At 42.2% G+C, this 22,793-nt stretch overlaps 1 pseudogene; it reads left to right on the top strand.

Moving 5' to 3' along the window:
- Positions 1 to 596: 596 nt before the first annotated feature.
- On the top strand, positions 597 to 4,751 carry LOC108282654 (annotated as a pseudogene).
- The last annotated feature ends 18,042 nt before the right edge of the window (positions 4,752 to 22,793 follow it).

The following is a 22,793-nucleotide window of genomic DNA, read 5'->3' as shown; positions in this document are numbered from 1 at the left end:
TCACCTTAAATGCCATCTCCTTAGAAAGGTCTTTCCTGATCACCCAGTGTGAAAGAGCCACCCATCTGCTCCCTATTTCTTATAGTCTTGTTTTAACTTTGTTGTATTTAACTTATCATTTTCCATTTTTTTTGTTTCACTAGTATGTTTACAGTCTTTTTCTTCCACTAAACATGCTAAGGTTCATATTTTTCACTTGCATCTTTAGATTTAATACAAAAACAAAAATTAGGAAAGCTGATTATTTTTATTATATACTTTAAGATAGCAAACATATTTATGTTTGTAATCACGTTCATGACTACATCTCCAGAAAAAGGAAAGGCTCTGTAATATAGTGGGAACCCAGTTGATAGACTTTGAATAAATAATGAAGGTTTCATTTCCTGCTGTTTTCCTATGTCTGTGCTTATTGACCCAAATTTAAGAATTAAATTATGACACAACCTGGTCCACCTGGCCTATCAATACTAGATCTCTGAAACGTTCCAGCAGCTCAGGGCTCTGCTACACCTTTCACCCGTGTGGCACCTCTCACCCATGTGTCCACCTTTCACCCGTGTGGCACCTTTCACCCATGTATCCACCTTTCACCCATGTGGCACCTTTCACCCGTGTGGCACCTTTCACCCATGTGTCCACCTTTCACCCGTGTGGCACCTCTCACCCGTGTGTCCACCTTTCACCCGTGTGGCACCTTTCACCCATGTATCCACCTTTCACCCATGTGGCACCTTTCACCCAAGTGGCACCTTTCACCCGTGTGGCACCTTTCTTCACCCATATGGCCCTCTGTCTTCCTGCTCTGGCAACAGTCTCCTAGTAAGTAAAGCAAACTGTGGAAATTAACAGCTGCACCACTGACTTCAGGGCAACACCAGGGGGTTCCCCAGCAGGCGCAAGTTTAAATACAGGCTACAGGGAATGTTCTATTGCCAGTGTGCAGTGGGACCTCAGACAGCTGTGGGATGTTGGGATCCCACTGTGCCAAGTGTCTCTTTAGAGTTTATATCACCAAGACATGAGGAAGAGGGCTTGTCTTTCTCAAGACCACTTCTGCTTCTTTTATAACATTGGGAAATTAAGTAATGTCTTGGTGTTCTACGTATAAATTTGTGTGGAACTACTTTATTCCTCTGTCCTTGTTGATTTACAAATTACCAAAATGTCTAACTTCGATGTTTTAAAAGTCAATTCTTTTATTGTAGAAGGCATGTTATAGAGATCACTAAATCCAACCCATGTTATAGATTAGAATGCTAATGTCAAGAGACTGAATAATTTGCCTAGAGTTACACTTAGTGAAAAGTACAAGACAGATTTCTCACCCTTTGAAAAAACTGAGCTCCATCCACCACCCAGTCTCTAGCCTAGACACATAAACTGAATAACACAAATAAATTGTAATAGGCAACCTTGACAATGAGCTTATACCAAGGTACTGGGCTGTGCTAATATCATTCAAAATCATTCATTGTACATGAAGGAACGATTATGAACAGTTACTGCCATTTCTATAATTGAACCATGCAATTCAAACAAGAAGAGTAAGAATAGAGGTAAATAGGCCAGAGACCCCAGCAAATATAACTTTGTAGCTCTCTACTTCCTTCAGATTAAAAATCAGTGAATAAGCATAGGCTGGTATTCGCTGAAAGCTAGATATCATATTGCTAAGATGTTACCAAAAGGTTCAATTCTATAAATTAAATAAGAATAAATATATGAATAAAGAGAATGCAGTAGACGTATAACTTATATTTGTCCTGCTTACTAATTTGCTAAGTTCTTAGTGTTGCTAATGGCTCACAAAAGTTATTTCATTTGTTTGCAAAGCTTCACTCATGGAGGAGCTATTGACAAAATCCACACTTCCCATACTACTTGTTGAAATGCTTAGGAAATTGAAAGTGGAATTTGAAGATGTTTCTCTGCTTAAATTGTGAATATGTTTTTACAGTGTTAGTCTAGGTCTACCATTACTTGACAGTGAGTACTTCTTGCACTTTTCAATTTGATATTTACTTGAAAATAAAAAGTCCATCTCAATACAACAAACTAAATGGTCAATTTGGGCACTGAGGAATCACACTGTCCTGAAAATTGCCAAGCAATAGATATCTCAAGTTCCCTTGATAACGTATTAGTCTTTTTCAGACTCAGAACTGAAGATTGAACAGCAATGGTACATGGACCTTGCTTTTTTGTAGCATTTTGCAGTTTAAAAATAAAGCTTTATTATTTAGTGACTTTGGATAAATTACTATCTATAAGATGAAGTGAAAAAAGCAGAACACAAAATCATATATTTATCTTTTGGTTTTAAAAAAAAGAAAAAAATTGTTAGTAGTAATCGCTAAATAATGGAATAATACATTGCTTTTATTTTGTTTTTTATGCTTTTTGGTATGGTGAATATGTACTATTTTACAAATTTAAAAATGATTTTAAAATTCCTTAACACATTTCAGTAAGTGTTCAGTTACTCTGTAAGTGTAAATATCCTCATTGTACAAATACAAAACTGTTTGAGGAGCAGAGGTAGTGACTTACTCCAAAGTTTGAATACTCTTTATTATATTTGCCAACTCTTCAGTGAATCCTCCCACCAGCCCCAAACTGACATTCCAAAGAAATGAAGTGTGGTTATAAAAACAGCTGAAGGAACAGAAGTGGGGACGTGTATATGTTTTGTTTATGATTTTGACAAATTGTAACTGAGTCAGCAGTGCATGCCCATCACAACCTTTTTGAGAATATCGGTCATGTGAGGCATAAACTGTCGTACAGATCAGAATGCTCCCAATAGTTTGGTTTTGGTGATAACAACTCCAACCACTTGCTCAAACATTAAGGGAAAGCAGAAGGAACACACGTCACTGGCTACTAGCTTACCGACAACAGCCTACCGTGATTCATTATTCTGGCAAACATATTAGAGATAGGAATGTTTTATTTAAAAGTTTTGTACAGTTTAGCAACATTCAGAGGTTGTGTTTCACAGGACTTCACCAGGGGCACATCACGTAGGTTTTACAAATGTATCCAAATCAATCATGAATGATTCTCTTAAGTATATAATATAAAATAATAAGCTTCTTTATTTTATTATATTAAATCTGGGAGCTATAAATGAATAATATGAACCTTAGCATGTTTATTTAATTGATTCAACTATTAATGTGTTATATTCCACTAATTGCAAAACATTTCTAAATACAAATACAATTCTAACAGCAAATTATAAAATTATTTCATATTATACTCCACATGGATTAAAAAAATATTATGCAATAGCTACTGGCTTTCGGGAAACACAGTCTTTTTTTCTTCTTCTTCTTTTCTCTTTGTCTCTTTCTGCGAAAAATATGAGAGTACTCAATGATCTCAAAGCTTTCATCACTATGAAGACTGGTAACTATGTTAACCTGTTCTGACTAAAGTTTTCTGTGTCAAATTTTTATAAAGGAATGTGTGTGTATGAGTTTATTGAGGGCCTATTCAGTTTCATGTGAATCTTACTTTTTTTTTTCCTTGAGATGGAGTCTTGCTCTGTTGCCAGGCTGGAGTGCAGTGGTGTGATCTTGGCTCACTGCAACCTCCACTTCCCAAGTTTAAGAGATTCCCCTGCCTCAGCCTCCCGAGTAGCTGGGATTACAGGCACGCACCACCACGCCCAGCTAACTTTCTGTATTTTAATAGAGATGGGGTTTCACCATGCTTACCAGGATGATCTCGATCTCCTGACCTTGTGATCCACCTGCCTCGGCCTCCCAAAGTGCTGGGATTGCAGGCGTGAGCCACCACACCCGGCCTATTTTTTTTTTTACATTGCTGATCATAAAATATTAATCCCAGCTTTTCCCATCTTGCAAGATGGCGGGTGAAAAGTTGAGAAGCCGGATACTAAAGAGAAGAAACCGAAGCCAGGAAGGCTGATGCTGGTAGCAAAGTGAAAAAGGGTAACTTCAAGGCTCAAAAGCCCAAGAAGGGGAAGCCCCATTGCAGCTGCAATCCTGTCCTTGTCAGAGGAATTGGCAGGTATTCCCCACCTGCCATGTATTCCAGAAAGGCCATGTACAAGAGGAAGTACTCAGTCGCTAAATCCAAGGTTGAAAAGAAAAAGGAGAAGGTTCTTGCAACTGTTACAAAACCAGTTAGTGGTGACAAGAACGGCGGTACCCGGGTGGTTAAACTTCACAAAATGCCTGGGTATTATCCTACTGAAGATGAGCCTTGAAAGCTGTTGAGCCTCAGCGCAAAAAAAACAACAACAAAAAAAAAAAAACCCTTGAGTCAGCACGTAAGAAAACTGAGAGCCAGCATCACCCCTGGACCATTCTGATCATCCCCACTGAAGCCACAGGGGCAAAAGGGTGGTTTTCCTGAAGCAGCTGGCTGGTGGCTTGTTACCTGTGACTGGAACTCTGGTCCTCAATCAAGTTCCTCTACGAAGAACACCCCAGAAATTTGTCATTGCTGCCTCAACCAAAGTTGATATCAGCAATGTAAAAATCCCAAAACATCTTACTGATGCTTACTTCAAGAAGCAGCAGCTGCAGAAGCCCCGACTCCAGGAAGGTGAGATCGTCCACATAGAAATACGAGATTACAGAGCAGCACAAGATTGATCAGAAAGCTCTGGGCTCACAAATTTGACCAAAAATCAAAGCTATTCCCCAGCTCCAGGGCTACCTGTGATCTGTGTTTGCCTGACAAATGGAATGTATCCTCACAAATTGGTGTTCTAAATGTCTTAAGAACTGAATTAAATAACTGACTACAAAAAAAAAAAAAGAAACAGAGAAAAGATGATATTAATTCCAAAAAAACCTCTCAGGCTTGTTAATTAAAATTGCCAAATATTTCTAATCTTGTTCAGTCAGGCATTACCCACATAAGGTACAGTAATACTAATTCATGGTACTTGAAGGTACTTTGTGACTATTTTATTAGAATAATTAATTATACATATAGTAATTGCTTGCTCTTACTATAAAAATAATCCATGCTTATGAGAAAATCAAACAAGGCAGGACATAAAGTAGAAACTTAAAGTCCCACTCTGCACAGTCACTCTGTTTTATGCTCATCCTATACAGCAGACTTCCTGAGAGCACAGAGACAAATTTAGTCAAAGCTGGATTTCTTACTGCTGCCCCTACTTTTGACTCAGCAAGTGGCCCTGAGCATGTAGAGAACAGAGCATTCGTTCGTCATAGCAATTCATTCATTCATTGTTTCTTCATTAACTCAACAACTGTCTATCTGCAGAATATCTACTGTTGCTGCAGTTATCCTTGGAGATTCATCTGGGAGCATATAAGTAATTTTGCTCTAGAAAATAATTTTTTAACTAATAACATCACCAAAAATGTTTACGTGATAATGACTACTCAGCACTGGGTTAAGCACTTTCCATTGGGTATTTAATATTCACACCAACCCTATGGGACAGGGACTATTATTCTGCCCATACTCTAGCTGAGGAAATGAGGACCCACAGAGGTGTAGTGGCTCACTCAAACCAAGGTCACTCTACTAGTAAACCCAGGAGAACGACCCAGAGCCACCTCTGGGACTCCAAAGCCTGTCCTCCCAGCCACAGAGCTATATTGCTCCTCAGTGTAAGTTTCCAGTAAATAGAGAATTAAGTCTTACAGTTATTAATATGTGGTCACACATTTCAAGTGCTCAGTAGACATTTGTGAGTGGTGAGTACCTTATTACACAGCCTGATACAAAGCATCTCCATCATCTTAGAAATTTCTGTTGGTCAACGCTGGTCTAGACATAAACTCACAGAGCAGGACAACATTGGGTTTAAGCAGGTAATTAACCTGATGAAAAAAGAGAAATAATGAAAGTAGACAATTTGAGAAGAAAAGGGATTTAACAATTGATATTTATTGGAGAAGAAGAGTTCATGAAATACTAAATGGGTAAGTGGCAGTAACTATGTAATATTATTGAGTTGTTATTGAGAGAAAATTATTTGTAGTTGTAAATATGTTATTGGTTGTTACACATATTGAAGTTGGAAGTTAGGTGAAATCAGTAATATAAGTGAAAAAAACAATAGAAACCAGAAACCACCCCAGTATCTTAAGGAGCCAAGGAAGACTAACTCCAGAAACCACCAGAAACCACCAACTCCAGAAATCACCCCAGTATCTTAAGGAAACAAGGAAGACTAAGTTGAGATGAGATCCAAAGTCTGAGAATCAGGGGAGGAAAGCTCTCAGAAGAGATGATATTTTAAAAAGCAGATGAATTAAAACAAGCCTAATGACATGATAACGGGACAGAGAAATGAAAGAAGGAAATTTGCTGTAAGGAAGCTGTAGAAATACAGGAAATTGTATTTCGTAGGTGAGCTTTCAGTACAGCGTGCTGCTGGTTACTTGGTTTGAAGTTCTATGAATACTGCAAATGTTATAAAATGAATTGTGGAGTATAAAATGCATTTTGTTCATTTTTGCATAGCTGCCATAAGGAAATAGCTGAGATTAATAAAACACTGTTTCTGCCATCTAGGAACTTAAAATCTAGAGTGAGACAGGCAACTACAAAGACTCTTTCACTCAGCTCTGCTTTTGTCAGACATGAGGCTGTGTTCTTCACACAAATACGTGCCATGCTCACACTGTCTCTGCCCAGTAGGCACAGAAACTCCTTGACTCCCCAGTACAACATGTTCCTAGAGGTTGTACTCAGTCCATTTATGCAAAAGTACAAAATGACTTTATTCAAGCTATCACTAACATCTTGCCGTGAGTTACTTCTGTATTATTACCTAGATTCATGAACTTTCGTAGGTGCTCATCAACAAGTCTAGTGCTAGAAACAGCACCAAGTGGAAGAAGCTAAAAGTGTAAAGAGAGGAACCTCTCTATTGTTAACCTATTTTACCAGTGAGAATGTTGAGGCTCAGTTTCAGCTGCCTAAGTTCAGGCGATTAGCAAGTGCGGAAGCTGGGGTGAAGCCCTGGGTTTACATGCCTACAGAGTCGCTCATATGAACGATGTCATACAGCCTCCTATCAACTGCATCACAAGACAGAATGGATGAAGAAGGCAGTGTTGACCAATGGAAAGAGCAGAAGTTTTAACCCCGATTTAGGATGGGTTCCCCAGAAGCAGATCCTGGTGAAAGGATATGTTCATGGATTATTTGGAAAGTGATTCCAGGAAGCACTGCCAGATGAGCTGAAGAAGGAAGACAGAGAGAGAACACCCATACCGGGTGTGTTCATGAAAACCCCAATTCTGTAACTGGGAATAAGTCCTACTGGGACATTTGGGAAATTGTGAAGACCAGTTATGAGAACTATCCACACAAAAGAGAAGTGAGATATTTCCACTCCAACTCCTTCCTTTATTGGCTGAGGTCTACTCTCACGGCCAGAGCTCCCCTCTTTCCTGGACTGCCCCAGGCATGGGCCAGATGAACGGCCCAGGCGGAGAGTCTCAGGGTCTTGAAGTCAGAAGCCTTTGAAACAGAAAGGCTACTGTGAGAACAGCAAATGCCTAGAGGGAATGTGCAGGGCACGGACAGCGTCTCTGCACCCTTGGGCAGACCTCGATAAGCTTGAATTACAGCTCTGCTGATACACGCTTTATGAGTTTGGGCAAACCAGGGTCCCAGCAAGCCCTGCACACTGGGGTTGGTGGTTCTAACTGCTATGTGTCTTGATCAAGAGTGGTTCTCCATCTCTTTTTTTCCCATAAAGTTGACTTTTGGCAGAAATTAGAGCAATTTTCTGATAGGAGGTCCCATTTCATATTTGGGTCTGATTTTTTCTTCTTCAAGTTGCATTCTTGCATGATCTTCTGTTGTCCATATTCCCTGAAAACTGGTTGTTGGATCTAAAGACTTGACTAGATCCAGGCTATTTTGGCAAGAACCCTTCATAGGAGGTGTTCTGTGCCTCATGTCATGTCACATGAGGAAGCTGACCACTCAGGCCATTCCACCATCAGCTATGCTCGGATTCATCAGTGCGGTGAGGTGGTTACAGCCAGCTCACTCTGAGACTCAGATTCTTTATTTGCAATGATGTATAAAACTAACCATATTGCTAGACTCCTATGACAATTAAATAGTATAATCAAAGCATCTAATGCAATTCCTGAATTCAGTAAGAGCTACATTCATGACAAGTATACTACGTCTGGAATAAGTCCAAAGGGAGAAGAGGAGAGTAACTTTATTTGAATGTACCTTGGACATAAGGACACAATTTTAAAGTGAGCTTACGAACAGATGAGGCCAGGCATGGTGGCTCATGCCTGCAATCCCAGCTCTTTGGGAGGCCGAGGCTGGCCATCACCTGAGGTCTGGAGTTTGAGACCAGCCTGATCAACATGGAGAAACCCCATCTCTTCTAAAAATACAAAATTAGCCGGGAGAGGTGGCACATGCCTGTAATCCCAGCTACTCAGGAGACTGAGGCAGGAGAATCACTTGAACCTGGGAGGCAGAGGTTGTGGTAAGACGAGATAGTGCCATTGTACTCCAGCCTGGGCAACAAGGACGGAACTCCATCTCAAAAAACAAAAACAAAAACAAAAACAGATGAGGAAGAATTGCTTTCTGGTATGAGTTATAAAGGAGAATAAAAATACATAGTATTAAGCCCAAATAACAGCATGAATTGGGAAAGTTTTGATAAGGAGAGATTGTTGGAGGATTGGACAGCATATTAAGCAGATGGGATTTTATTCTGTAGATGATGCTGAGGTAGAAGGTGGAGCTCAAACTCTGGACTGCATTGAAGACTGAAACAGGGAAGAGGTGAAAGTACCTCTCCCCGTAAGACACACCCACTCCTGCCACGTCAGTTTACCATTGCCATGGCAACACCTGAAATTACCACCCCTTTCCATGACAATGACCTGGATGTTTCCACCCTGTTTCTAAAAATGTCTGCATAAACTAACCCAAGCATGTAATTAAAAGTAGGTATAAATATGACCGCGGAACTGCTCCTGAGCCGCACACTGCTCGTGGGGCAGCCCTTTCCACAAGGAGCAGTACTGTGCGGCAGCTGAACACTGCACTTCAATAAAGGTGGCTGTTAACATCACCGGTTCGCCCTTGAATACTTTCCTGGGTGAAGCCAAGCCCCTCCCAGATGAAGTCCCAATCGGGGGGCTCGCCTGCCCTTATCAATGGAAAGCCAGCAAAGGTGGAATTTTGTTTTGTCTTAGGAATCATTTGACTTTTTCTGTGTGTGTTTTTTAGGAATGCTATATAAAGGTGCCCGAGATCTTTGTTTTCCCTTTAAGACCCTCTCCAACCCTTCTCTAACTGGTTTCCTGCCCCAAGAGCCTGTAACCCATCAACAGCTGTTTTGTTCTCTGGCTTCTGTGTGGTTTTGACCACTGTGGAGCCCCAGCGGTGTCGGAGAAAGGAGAGTGAGGTGAGGGCACTTCCCCTGTATCCTGCCTGGCAGGGTCACTTCAAGACAGTTCTTTCTCCCTAACCAAAAAACAGTTCTGAAGTTGTGTTCTTCATGGGACCCTCTCATTCCAGATTATAGTAATGAGTCTTTTTCTTTCAGGCCAAGGAGTTTCCCTGTTAGTAGCCTGGGAAACTCCAAAATCACAGCTTAAGACTTCCTTACACCCTGTGCAACACCTTTGTGCATAGTACTCTTATTAATCTCTCCTTGAATTATCTTCATTTGAGTTGCCATGCATTTCCCGCTACATTTATTAATACTACCAAAACTGGCCTCAGGAAATAGACACTCAAAAGAAGATTCAGGAATCACTTTGCTTATTTATTTTAGGATCTTAGAGGAATGAAAGTTTAGATCATCCTACCAGGAGAGAATCCCTGTCCAGCCACAGTGCTGACAAAGAGAAGGGAAAACGTAGACAGGATGCATGGTAGAAAAAGGAATCTGATTACCAAATCATGTTCTGCGTCCAGCTACAGAGATGGGGATGGTGCCCGCTACCGCTTCTGTCGTCTTTCCTTTTCCCCTCTGCTACCTTACGTGGAGAACTCAGTGATCATTAACGTTGTTACTTCAGTCACAGCTGTGACTCAACTGATGCTACCCTATTATGATTCAGTAGCTGATGGAACTTCATGTGGCCCCAGTGATGGAGACGCAGACTTTTCCTGCAAACAAAATCAGATGCTGAGGGGCCAGGAGTGACGGTGCCAGATGTCTTGTTTACCCCTGTGGACCCCAGGATGCTATTCTCTGTGGATGACATCAGTTGGCTCCTTTGCCTCCCGGTCTGCTTCAGTTCCTGTAGGGTCCCAGCAGGAGGTCTGAGGCAGGGAAGAGAATGAGGTGACGGCGTTTGCTCCCCTCCTCCTACCTGGAAGTTGCCTCTGACTAGCTGCATCCCACATTCGGGGGACAGAGGTTCTATAACAGAGCGTCTCTCCACAAGACCCTCTATTTCAGGTTCTTTTGACAACTCACTTTCGGCTTCATGCCTAAGGATGGGTAACAGCCCCACTGTGTTCCTTTTCCTTTTGCTCACCTGCACACACTATATAAATGGTCCCTTTACTAAACCCTCTTTGATTTATCCTATTTTTAATGTTCCATCTTTCCCCCCGGGCCTTGAAGTAATAACTGCAGAGTTTATATGAAGGGTGTATTGTAAAATACGGGAATTTAGAAGAAGGAGGACTGGTTTGGGGTCCTTTCTCTTTCTGCAAGCATTCACCGAGTGCCTGCCTTGTGTCTTGTGCCAAGCAGCGTTCTACTGCAGTGAAGAAGAGAGGCAGAGTCCTTGCCCTCAAGCAATTATTTCATTATGGGAGACAAATAATGAACAACTGAACAAATAAACGTGGTCACTTCAGGTCATAACCTGAGCTTTTAAGGAGACACACAGCATGATGAGATGGAGAGTGAGTTGAGCCTGTTTCAGATAGGTTGGTCCAAAAAGGCCCCACTGAGCAGATGACAGAAAAGACCTTGAGAAGGTGAAATCCACAGTATTAATTATTGATTAAATGTGGGAAATAAAGGAGAAAAGAGGATAGAAGTTTATCCCAAGATTGCTCTCTGTGTAACTGCAAGAAAATGGCACCAGCCATATTTAAAACAGACATGAAACAGGTCTGCTTTCTGGGAGGGGTTGCAAACTACAAATATGTCCTCCTCCCTCTTTTTGTAAATAAACTGTTACTGAAATGCATCCACACTCATGTATTTACACATTGTCTATGGTCACTTTCACCCTACAACGGCAGAGTTGTGTAATTTCAACATAATACGGCCAGATAAGTTGAGAATACTATGTGGCCCTTTACAGAGAAGTTTTCTGACTTCTTCTCTATGACATGTTGACATAGCATCATTATTTATAAGAAACTGAGGAACAGTCAATTTCTCTAGGAATTTTCTAGCAGATAGAGTAATGGTCTGTTTAACTAAACTTTTGTGCCCTTGAGTGGGTTGGAGGAAAATTCACACTCAAGCTTAATCAGTAAATGGGGAATGGGATAATCCCAATTTCCCATGTCTCAGATAAGCTTGCCCAGAACTCTATTAGAGACAATCATAGGTAATAATACTGCATATTTCAAAATTGCTGAAAGAATCAATTTTTAACATTCTCACCACACACACACACAAAATGGTGCTGGTGAGGTGATGTATACATTAATCAGCTGGATCAAATCTTTCTATAATGCATACATATATCAAAACATTCAACTGTACCCCATAAATACACACGATTAAAAATAAAGGTTTAAAAATTTAAATATATATTCCCCAAAAAAAACAAGAAATAAAGAAATTCCCATGTGCATGATGAACAGGCAGAAAAGAAAGCTCCACCCACTGGCGCTGGGCAGAACCCCTCCCTGTGAATTCTGCAGCCAAACGACTTGCAGATCTCTGCCTACTGCGTATTCCCCAGGTCCCCACCGCCTTGTCCTGTTGATTCTAGCCGCTAATAACACCGAATCCACCCAACAGCATCTACATCAGAGAAGATGATTGGGAGCAGAGAACACTCCCACCCCACCCACTCTCCCGCCTCTGAAGAAGCCTCCACCACTGTCTGCAGGCTAAGACTTGCTTGAGGCCTTCCACTCCCGGAGAAAGAGCCAAAGTTTTCCCTATATGGCTCACAGTTGTAGGCAAATCTGTTGATCCACTATGACATCTACAAAGCAACTTCTTGCAAAGATGATTAACGTCAGTCCCAAGGACAGCTGATATTTGAAATAATGTATTTTATTTCAAAATAAGACTGCATCCACAGATTATCCCTGCTCCTATTTTAAGACTGGAATCTAATAAACAGCACAGACTGCTCCACCGTCATTTGCTGTGTTACCACTTGTTTGTATATATTTTTCTGTTACTATTTTTGGCTCTGCTTTTAGCCACAGGATTGAGTCTGAAAGCAGGCAGATATGGACTCAAGAAAGATAAATTATGGTTTAAATTTGTTCTCAAAGGAAAAAGAGCAAACAGTGTTCTCCTATTTAAAGAGCACTCAGATCTGGCTAATTGCCAATTTTGAGCAACCTAAAAAACAGGACAAATTTATAGATATCTAGTTGTAATGTTCTATGAACATACAAATGTTCTATGAACAAATGAGGCATAAACCCTCATTTGGCTCATCTTAAATTCATAAATTTCAGAGCAAAATAGCTATAGAGTTTGGTGGTCAGGAGAAAGAACGCTGGACATGGAAATAAAATGATCTGGGCACAGACTTAAGCTCTGCCCTTTCCTCTGTTCAACTCCAGCCAAGTCACTGAATCTCTGTAGCTTGAAGTTTCCTATTTGGAAAAGAAAGTCAACGAAGTATCTTCCAGTACTAAACATCTATGACTCACCATCTGTTCTAGTCTAATCCCTCACTTTATAAATGCAGAAACTGACACACAAAGTCGAATCTAAGGAGGCTAGTTAGTGATTTAGCTGAGTTTGGGATCAGTCTTTTGATATTATGTTTTAAATTAACTATGAGTGTGTGTATTTTCTAAAGAGCTCAACAATACCTTCTCGGGGCAGAAGGAACCACAGCGATCATACAGTGGCACCCTACTCTATTTACAAACGAGAACTTGCAAGACTTACCATTGAAATATCAGAGCTGGGGGCACAGCTCAGTCTCTCGAACATCTAAGGGCCTGAGCTATGCTGCGGCTTGTACTGACTTTCAGATCAAGTGATATTTCTCACATTTTCTTAGTAATGAATGATTTACGAAGAAAGCCGGTGATTAAACGTCATTCTGATGTTTTCTCTAATTAAAAATCATTTTCTGGGAGTCACTCAGAGCTTAACATAATGACTTTATTGTGGCATTAATTTTACTGTGGAAATAAGGATTATACCAATTTCCTTAGCCTCAAAAGCCATGGAATGGAAAATTCCTGCTTGTGGAAGCACATGTCTGTTGGATAATTCTAAAGTAAAATTGTACTTTTAAATAGCACTGGTCTCCGTCACATGAGGCATTTCATCAAGAACACAACCGCTTACTAAATTTTGTTCTTCCGAAATGTAAACGTACTTTTGCAAATTTTATTCAATGGCAATGACAATCCTATAACCAAACAATAGGAATCCAGTCTACCTATTCAGGGTACTTTGTTTGGTACTGTGCATAATTAAAATGAAAATGTCACTGCCCTGCAAATAAATGAAATGTTCAACAGATGATGAATTAAATACATTATGACACATTCATAAAATGGAAGGCTATCCACCTAAAGGCATATTTTAGAAAGAATGTTTATAATGGCTGAAAATATTCATTAGTATTTTTTAAAAGGCTACAGAACTACTTGCACCTTGTGATCCCATTTTGTATGTCTGCGTGTATACAATTCTAAAAACTGATTACATTGGAAATAGCAAGTCAATTTTGAGCAAAGTATTTTAATTTTTTTTTTTTTTGAGATGGAGTTTCACTCTTGTTACCCAGGCTGGAGTGCAATGGCGCGATCTCGGCTCACCGCAACCTCCGCCTCCTGGGTTCAGGCAATTCTCCTGCCTCAGCCTCCTGAGTAGCTGGGATTACAGGCGTGCGCCACCATGCCCAGCAAATTTTTTGTATTTTTAGTAGAGACGGGGTTTCACCATGTTGACCAGGATGGTCTCGATCTCTTGACCTCATGATCCACCCACCTCGGCCTGTATTTTAATTTTTTAAGACATAACACTATTTTTTTCTCTGATCTGGAACAATTCATTTCTGTCATTTCCTCCCCCACCCCCCACACTTCACTTCCACCTACTTCCCCAAAGCCACCATTTCCTCTGTCCTCATCAGATTTCATACGAATTTAAAACTGTATCATTCTCTTTCTTTTTACAATTCATGTTAAAAACTTCGTGGTTCAATTACAGTAAAAGAATCTGGAGTCTAAAATAGATTTGTCTCTGGTATATTTTTCTACTTGATGAGGAAGTATGCCGGTCTGATGCTATAAATGAATCAATTTTTGAAATGCTATAAATCATACATCTTGCAACTTCAAGGCCAGTGTTACTTCCTTGTATAACTGGAAAAGAGGAAACCCACACACACCTCGTCCCAGTTCCTGATCCTTGCGACTGTTTGTGCTGAAGAACTGTTAATCGCCTTGTTTCCATTTACAGAAAATGGGGACACCCTTCCCTGCCTAGAAGAGCAATTGGCCTACAGCAAGGAAAAGAAACGTTAAAGATTTGACTTTTTTTTTTTTTTTTTGAGACCATGTCTGCCTCTGTCACCCAGGCTGGAGTGTGCTCTCAGGTCAGGGCAGCCTCCATCTCTGTGGCTTAGGTGATCCGCCTGCCTCAGCCACCTAAGTAGGCGAGACTACAGGCATAAGCTTCTAGGACCTGCTCATTTTTTAATTTTTTCGTAGAGATGGGTTTCCCCACATTGCCCATGCTGGTCTTGAACTCCCAAACTCACGTGACACACCTGCCTCAGCCTCCCAGAGTGCTGGGACGACAGGTAGGAGCCAGCTTTGGCTCCTTTGAGTAGCTACCAGTAGAAAGCCTTGTGAAGGGCCCTGGTATTTTGTGGAAGTGGCCCAGGGAAGGGGAGTCGGATGGAGAGTGACCTTAAACTTGTTAAAATAAACACGTCAGGCCGGGCGCGGTGGCTTGCGCCTGTAATCCTAGCACTTTGGGAGGCCGAGGTGGGTGGATCACCTGAGGTCAGGAGTTCAAGACCAGCCTGGCCATCGTGGTGAAACCCCATCTTAAATAAATAAATAAATAAAATAAAATAAACACGTCAGCCGAATTAAATTTAAAAGAGTTTAACTGAGCAATGAACAATTTGTGAATCACGCAGCTCCCAGAATCACAGCACATTCAGAGAGACTATGGTGCAGCCACGTGCTGAAAGAAAATTTCTGGACAGCAAAAGGAAAGTGAGACACAGGACGCGCAAGTGAGGTCCGGAGACAACAGAATCGGTTCTGCCTCAGCAACTGCTGGCTACATTGACTGGCCCAAACTCAGTGACTGGCATAGGGGTGGGCCATGGTCAGCTGTCACCTCCGCTTCTTGTAGTCACAATGTACACAAAAACCTTCAGGCTGAACTTAAAACAGAAGGAGGCAGCTTCGGGCGAAACTTGACTTAACAAGCTGCTTGGTGTGGAAGTCCCTTTGCTGATGCTGACCTGGCTGCTGGAGTGCCAGCCTTGCTCTCTCGGACCTACTCTGCTGAGCGTGTGTCCTCATTCCCCAGCCGCCACGAGGATTGGCACCAGCAGCCCACACCTAGTCCCCTACTCCAAGCCTCTGCCCAGTAGAGCGAGAACGGGACCTCACTCTCTGCTGTCTTTCTACCAGAGGCCACAGCCCATGACTGTCCCTGGCTGTAACAGTGCAGCCGCCAGGCCTCAAGGAGGACACCCTCTGAAGTGTGATTTCACGCTCCAGAGCCCAGCCACCTCACCCCACCCATCTCCTGGATGAGGCCAAGGATAGATTTCATCCGGGCTCTTCCTGCCTCCCCTGCCTACTCTCCAGTCTCTGAGAGGTTTCGACTGAAGAGCTTATCCTCAGTCATCACAGGCACCCCAGTCCCTGGTGTGGGACCCATTTCTGGGGAGTCCAAACTAAAACAGATATTTTTGGCTTGAGGAAATGATTTTATTTCCTGAACAAGAACGAATGTCTACCTTTGAGCATATGGGTGGCTCACTAGTTCACTGCTGGATGGTGATGACAAATTGTCCCTCTGTCCTGGCCTTGGAATGCCACAGGCCAGCCCAGAGGGCCCAGCAGAGCCCCACTACCACGGGAGCCATCTAGATAACTCTGATGCCTGTGTCCTGCTAATCATCTACAGCAGGATGGCTCCAGGGCAAGACTATCCCTGGGAAGGGACTGAGAACTCCTAAAGGAGAAGGTGGACAAAGCTTCTGGGGATCGTGGAGCATTTCTGAAACACAGCAGACAACCTGAACGCCACTCGTGTTAATAATTTCCCCTCCCTAAAAGGCACTTCTTCCTTCTTACAGCCTGTCTGATGGTACTCACCCTTCAACACACTGCTGTGCTCATGTTCTCCATCCCTATGTCATCAAAAAGACTCCCTGCCACAGGAGTTTTCCTCTCCAGCTTCACACAACTCTTGCTGCCTGTGCTAGTCTTTTAGCACCTCGCTCATCCTGTGCATTGTTCCTGTGATCTTTATGTTCAAGTCTTTTCTCTTTAACTCCTTTAAATGTACTCAGGGATAAGGACCATGCCTTACCCAGGATCTCCCTAAATATGCACGTGACACACACTCAGTAGATATTTATTAATCATGTTGACATGTATATTCGCTGCAGGTAGCTTGTTACGTGATACAGGACTTCGTGAGGCACTGCTTATTAGGATATTTTGCTCGCCTAGGAGATTACCAAATGATTGCAGGGATTGATGAGGATTTGGTGTTTTGTTGAAAGCAGAGATACACAATTCAAGCTCAAAGTGGGCTCGGTTTTCGCAGGTAGACCCCTTGTTCTGCCCTCAGGTATAAGAGAGGATGACCTGCTTTGACATCCTTTAGCCTCAAGAGATATGAGGGAACTGTGCCCGCAAACAGGGATGCTTGGGAGGAGGAGGAAGGCAGTGTTTATAAGGAGAGGCTGTCTTTTTTCACATTTTATTAATGGTTTGTCTCGAAAAATGTGAGCTTAATCCAAGAAAACGTGCCTTTGAAGTTCTTAGGTAACTGACAGACAGTGATAATGGTGCTTTGTGGCCCAGCTGGATACCCTCTGAGCCAGCAGAACGGCCAGTCTGCCCCAGTGCTACTAGCGCATAGAAGAAAATTGGCATGGCAGAGAGGACCCGAGTCCTCCCCCGGAGGTACACGAGATAGCACTTGTCTGTGACCTCACGCTCCAGAGTTGGGGCCACAGAGGATGGAATGAGCCCTGGTCAAGCAAAGTGTTCCTGCCTGAAACCACCAACTAGAGGGCTGTAGATGAGGAGCTGGAGCAATCGCGATGAACAACAGGCAGCAGACAAGATCCCCACCACCACATGCCTGGGCTGTCCCACTGACGCAGAGCAGGGCAGCCCAGAACTGGGGCTTAGCCCAGGAAAGTTCTTGGCTTCACACAGGAGAGAATTCAAGAGCTAGCCTGTGGTAGAAAAAAACACTTTTACTGAGACAACAGTGTCACAGCTTTGTGACTGCTCCAGCAGAGCAGGGCTACCCTGTCGGCAGAGTAGCAGGTCTAGGGGAGTCTTTTGTTGTTGTTGAGAGGGAGTCTCACTGTCGCCAGGCTGGAGTGCAGGGGCGCGGTCTTGGCTCACCGCAACCCCCGACTCCTGGGCTCCAGCGATTCTCCTGCCTCAGCCTCCCGAGTAGCTGGGATTACAAGCACGTGTTGCCACACCTGGCTAATTTTTGTATTTTTAGTAGAGACGGGGTTTCACCCTGCTGACCTGGATGGTCTCGATCTCTTGACCTCGTGACTCAGCCGCCTCTGCCTCCCAAAGTGCTGGGATTACAGGCGTGAGCCACCACGCCCCGCCAATGCGGTCATTTTTAGAAGCACTTTTAATTCCATGCAAATTAAGGGGTAACTGGGTAGTTAAGCAACTTTTAGAAAAAAGGTAACTTTCAGGTCACTGCCATGGAAAGGGGTGACAACTTCTGGGTGTTTTCATGGCAATGGTAAACTGGCATGGTACTTGAGGGGGGCATGTCTTACGGAGAAGTCCCCATGTCAGCCTGGTCGGGAGTAAAGTCCACCCCATACCTCAACACCAGGCCCACTGAACCTGCCTTTCTCCATGTTTCTGCTGACACTGGAGGAGCTTACAGAAGCGGGAGGAGAGCACGCTGAGCTGGCTGTGAGGCTGGAATTTGTAGGTGGATAAGATGTTTAAAACACCACAACCAGGACCAGCTACATCATTTGCAGAGCCCGGTGCAAAATGAAAACGTCATCCCCCTTGTTCAAAAAGCAAGAAACACATACCCTCGAAAGTACTGAAATGGACCGTTTTTTCCTGTCATCCACACGGTCTCTCTCAGCCTGTGACGGTGGTTTCCTTCCTGCCGTTTAATGTCATGGTCCCTCAGGCACAGGATAACCAAGGGGCAGGGCTGACTCTCAGAGCCTCCTGAAGGAAAATGAGGGTGCACGCCTCCCTGAGGCCTGACAGCTCCCGGGTTTCCCCTGCCGGGAGCTGCAGGTTCCCAAGGGTGTTGCAACCTCAGCACAGAGCACACACCCCACCCCACCCAGCTGCCTGCCAAACACTCCTGGGCACTGCCGGTGCCGCTGGTCCGGGGCGGGCACCTCCGCAGAGGCGCCGTGGGCCCAGGCCCGGCTCAACCGTTTCTTCTTGCCACTGCACCCTTACTGCATTTTCTACCTCAGGCAAATTACTTAGCCCTTTTGTACCCCATGGTACTCATCATACAAAACTGTTTGAGGATTAAGGAAAGCAAAGCATATACGTTGGACTTCACCCTCCTCCTCAAAAATCTAGGCAGACTCCTTGGCCAGGATATAAGGAATGGGGCATTCTATAATTGAGGGTAATTCAGTAATTTCCTAAACTGCAGATTGCCTGACCCCAATAGATAGTTTTTCTGGGAGTGCTGTCTACTAAGATGTAGCCTCATCCCTCTTATATGGGAATATACTGTTTACCCATCAAGGAGGTTTTGGGTTGGGGCCCAGAAGTGCTGTTACTGGCCTGAGAAGGACCTTAAAAGGGCAGGAACAGAGGAGCCCAGGATAGAGACAAAATCAGAATTCTAACCAATGAAACGTTTTGATAACATCCAGGAACACGTAGGGCAAAGCACGATTATTTTGTAGATGTTTTTTGATGCACTTTGTAATAAAAATCCGAGTGCAGTACAGAGTTGTCATATCAAGAGAATGAAACTGGGCCCCTATCTTTCACCATCTATAAAAATTAACCGAAAATGGAATAAAGACTTAAACATAAGACCTGAAACTATTGAAATCCCAGAAGAAAAACTAAGGGAAATTATTCTGGACACTGGCGTAGGCAAAGAATTTGTGATGAAGAGACCCAAAGCAAATGCAACTAAAACAAAAACAGGCAAATGGGACAATTAAACTAAGGCTTCTGCACAGCAAAAGAAATAATCAGCAGAGTAAATAAACAACTTACAGAATGGAAGAAAATATTTGCAAATTATGCCTTTGACAAAGGACTGGTATCCAGAATTCACAAGGAATTCAAGCAATCTAGCAAGAAAAAAACAAACAAGCTCATTAAAAATGAGACAAACAACATGAACAGACATTTCTCAAAAGAAGAAATACAAGCTGCCAATAAACACATGAAAAAATGTTCAACATCACTAATCAGAGAAATGAAAATTAAAACCACAATGAGAAGTCATCCCACGCCAGTCGGAATGGCCATTACTATTAAAAACTCAAAAAACAACAGATGCTGGCATGGATGCTGAGGAAAGAAACACTTGTACACTGCTGGTGGGAATGTAAATTAGTGCAACCTCTATGCAAACAGTATGAAAGTTTCTCAATGAACTAAAAATAGAATTATCATTCAACCTGGCAATCCCACTACGGGGTATCTACTCAAAGGAATATAAATCATTATATAAAAAGTACATCTGCACCATATATTCATCACAGCGCTATTTGCAATAGCAAAGTTATGGAAACAACCCCTCAGCAGTTGACTGGATAAAGAAGATATGCTAGATTTTTTTTTTAATAAAAAGTGGGAGCAAGTTTTTTTTTTTTTTTCCTTTAAATATGCTATATATACACCACAGAATACAATGCAGCCATAAAAACTAATGAAATCATGTTCTTTTCAGCAACATGGTTGGAGCTGGAGGCCATTATCCAAAGTGAACTATCTCAGAAACAGAAAACCAAATGCCACTTTTCTCACTTATAAGTGGAATGTAAACTATGGGTACACATGGACACAAAGATGGAAATAATAGACACTGGAACCCCAAAAGCAGGAGCACTGGAGGGGAGGACGGGTTGAAAAATAACCTACCAGGTACAATGTTCGCTGTCTGGGTAATGAGCACACTAGACCCCGGTTCCCACCAGTACACAATCTACCTATGTAACAATCATGCACATGTGTCCCCTGAATCTAAAATAAAATAAATTTTAAAATAAAATAAATATAGATGATCCTTGAATAACCCACAGGTTAGAGGTGCTGACCCCCCTGCACAGTCAAAAATCTGCATACAACTTTTGGCTTCCCAAAAACTTAACTACTAAGAGCCTACTGTTGACCAGAAGCATTACTGATAACCTAAATAGTTGATAAACATATATTTAGTATGTTACATGTATTATATACGGTATTACTATAATAAAGTAAGCTAGAGGAAAAAAAATGTCATTAAGAAAATCAAAAGAAAATATATTTACTATTTCTTAAGCGGAAACAGATCATGATAAAGCTCTTCACTCGTCTTCACGTTGAGTAGGCTGAGGAGGAGAAAGAAGAGAAGGTGCTGGTCTTCCTGCTTCAGGGGTGGCAGAGGTAAGAGTAAATTCATATCGAAGTGGATTCACTCAATTCAAAACCATGTTGTTCAAGCATCAACTGTACTCTGCCTACAGCACAGGACTGTCAGCAGGACCAATTAACACAATATGTGAAGTCGTGCATTATAAATTAATCTATAAATAGCATTTAAATTCAGCTAAATTTAGAATACTTTTCAGAAGACCGTCACATCAATACATATTTAATCTGTTATTATTTCTGACGTATTTGTTCCAAAACCCATTAAAACAAATTAATTTCAAAGATCTATGTGCTATGTTTAATGAATTTGGAGGAAAATGCTATTTCTTGAAGCAGATTAAAAAGCAGCTTTTGTTTCTTATGAAGCCTTATTTGAACCCTCTGCAAGCAAGCAATAATCTAGAGTAGTTTTCAAAATTTGATCTTTGGTGACCTAGGGGTCCTTCCCCAGAGCTGTTTTCTTTGTGTGCATGTTTTACATCTTTTACAGGAGGAAATGGCAACATATGTGCATTTGTTCCTGGGAAGGAAGGTGATAGCATTTATTACATTTTCAAAAGAATCCCCGGGCGAGGTGGCTCACGCCTGTAATCCCAGCACTTTGGGAGGCCGAGGCAGGTGGATCACGAGGTCAAGAGATCGAGACCATCCTGGTCAACATGGTGAAACCCTGTCTCTACTAAAAATACAAAAAATCAGCTGGGCATGGTGGCGTGTGCCTGTAATCCCAGCCACTCAGGAGGCTGAGGCAGGAGAATTGCCTGAACCCAGGAGGTGGAGGTTGCGGTGAGCCGAGATGGCGCCATTGCACTCCAGCCTGGGTAACAAGAGCGAAACTCCGTCTCAAAAAAAAAAAAAAAAAAAAAGAATCCAAGGCTCAGGAAACATCAAGAACCGCAGTTCTAGAGTGTAAATAGAAACAGAAGAGACGTGAAATACCATCTTCTCTAATAATCGAACTGAAAATTAAACCTGCACAGTCTATGCTGGAACACCTCCAGAAATCGTGTATGCCGTGTCCTGAAGCCTCTTATTCTATCTCTGGGGGAAATCATTTCTCCTGCATCTTTGTACAACTCTTGATCTAAATTCCTTCGCCTTCCTACAACATTTGGTCCAAATTTCACCACTTGGTATTTATCACAAGTCTAAGCTCTTGTCCTCATTCTCATTCTTAAAATCTTAAAGGCAAGCGTCAGCTTTCACCTCTTCAACATTCTTCTAACCTTCTCAAAAAATGCCCTCATAAGAGTACAATAAACTCAGTGCGTTGCCAAGTCTGCATTGAGGCGCTGTTACCGTCCTTATCAGCCCCTTGCAGGTTTTAAAACAACCTACAGTTTAATTTACTTTAAGAACTCTATTGAAATGGAACTGGCAAATCTGGCATTTCCCCACACTCCTCGCTACCTACAGGATAAATAAATGGCACAAGTTTAAAGAGCTTCAGAATTTGGAATCAGCAAAGACAGCTTTAATAAATATGGAAATTGCCATTTTATTCTCACATCCTTAAAAAATGAAAAAGATGGAAGGGTAACTTGTAGGGTCAGATTCTGGTTGGAAACGGGGAATTGAGGACTCTCACAGGACCAGGTAAGAGAGAAGTTTCCATGACTCATTTAAATATTTATTTTTTTAAAAGGAATCTCCACCAGTAGCCCTATGCAGACACATACGCAGTCTTCATAGATACACATTCACCTTAAAACCACCGCCTTAAACCATCACTACCATCATAGAACACCACACTGAAGAACTTAAATGTATCACGTTTTGTGAGTTGAGACGACTGTTTCAGCTGGGAAATAAGG

Source organism: Cebus imitator, unplaced genomic scaffold (assembly GCF_001604975.1).
Source record: "Cebus imitator isolate Cc_AM_T3 unplaced genomic scaffold, Cebus_imitator-1.0 Scaffold247, whole genome shotgun sequence".
NCBI classification, from domain to species: Eukaryota; Metazoa; Chordata; class Mammalia; order Primates; family Cebidae; genus Cebus; species Cebus imitator.
This window is presented reverse-complemented; position numbering and strand designations above follow the sequence as displayed.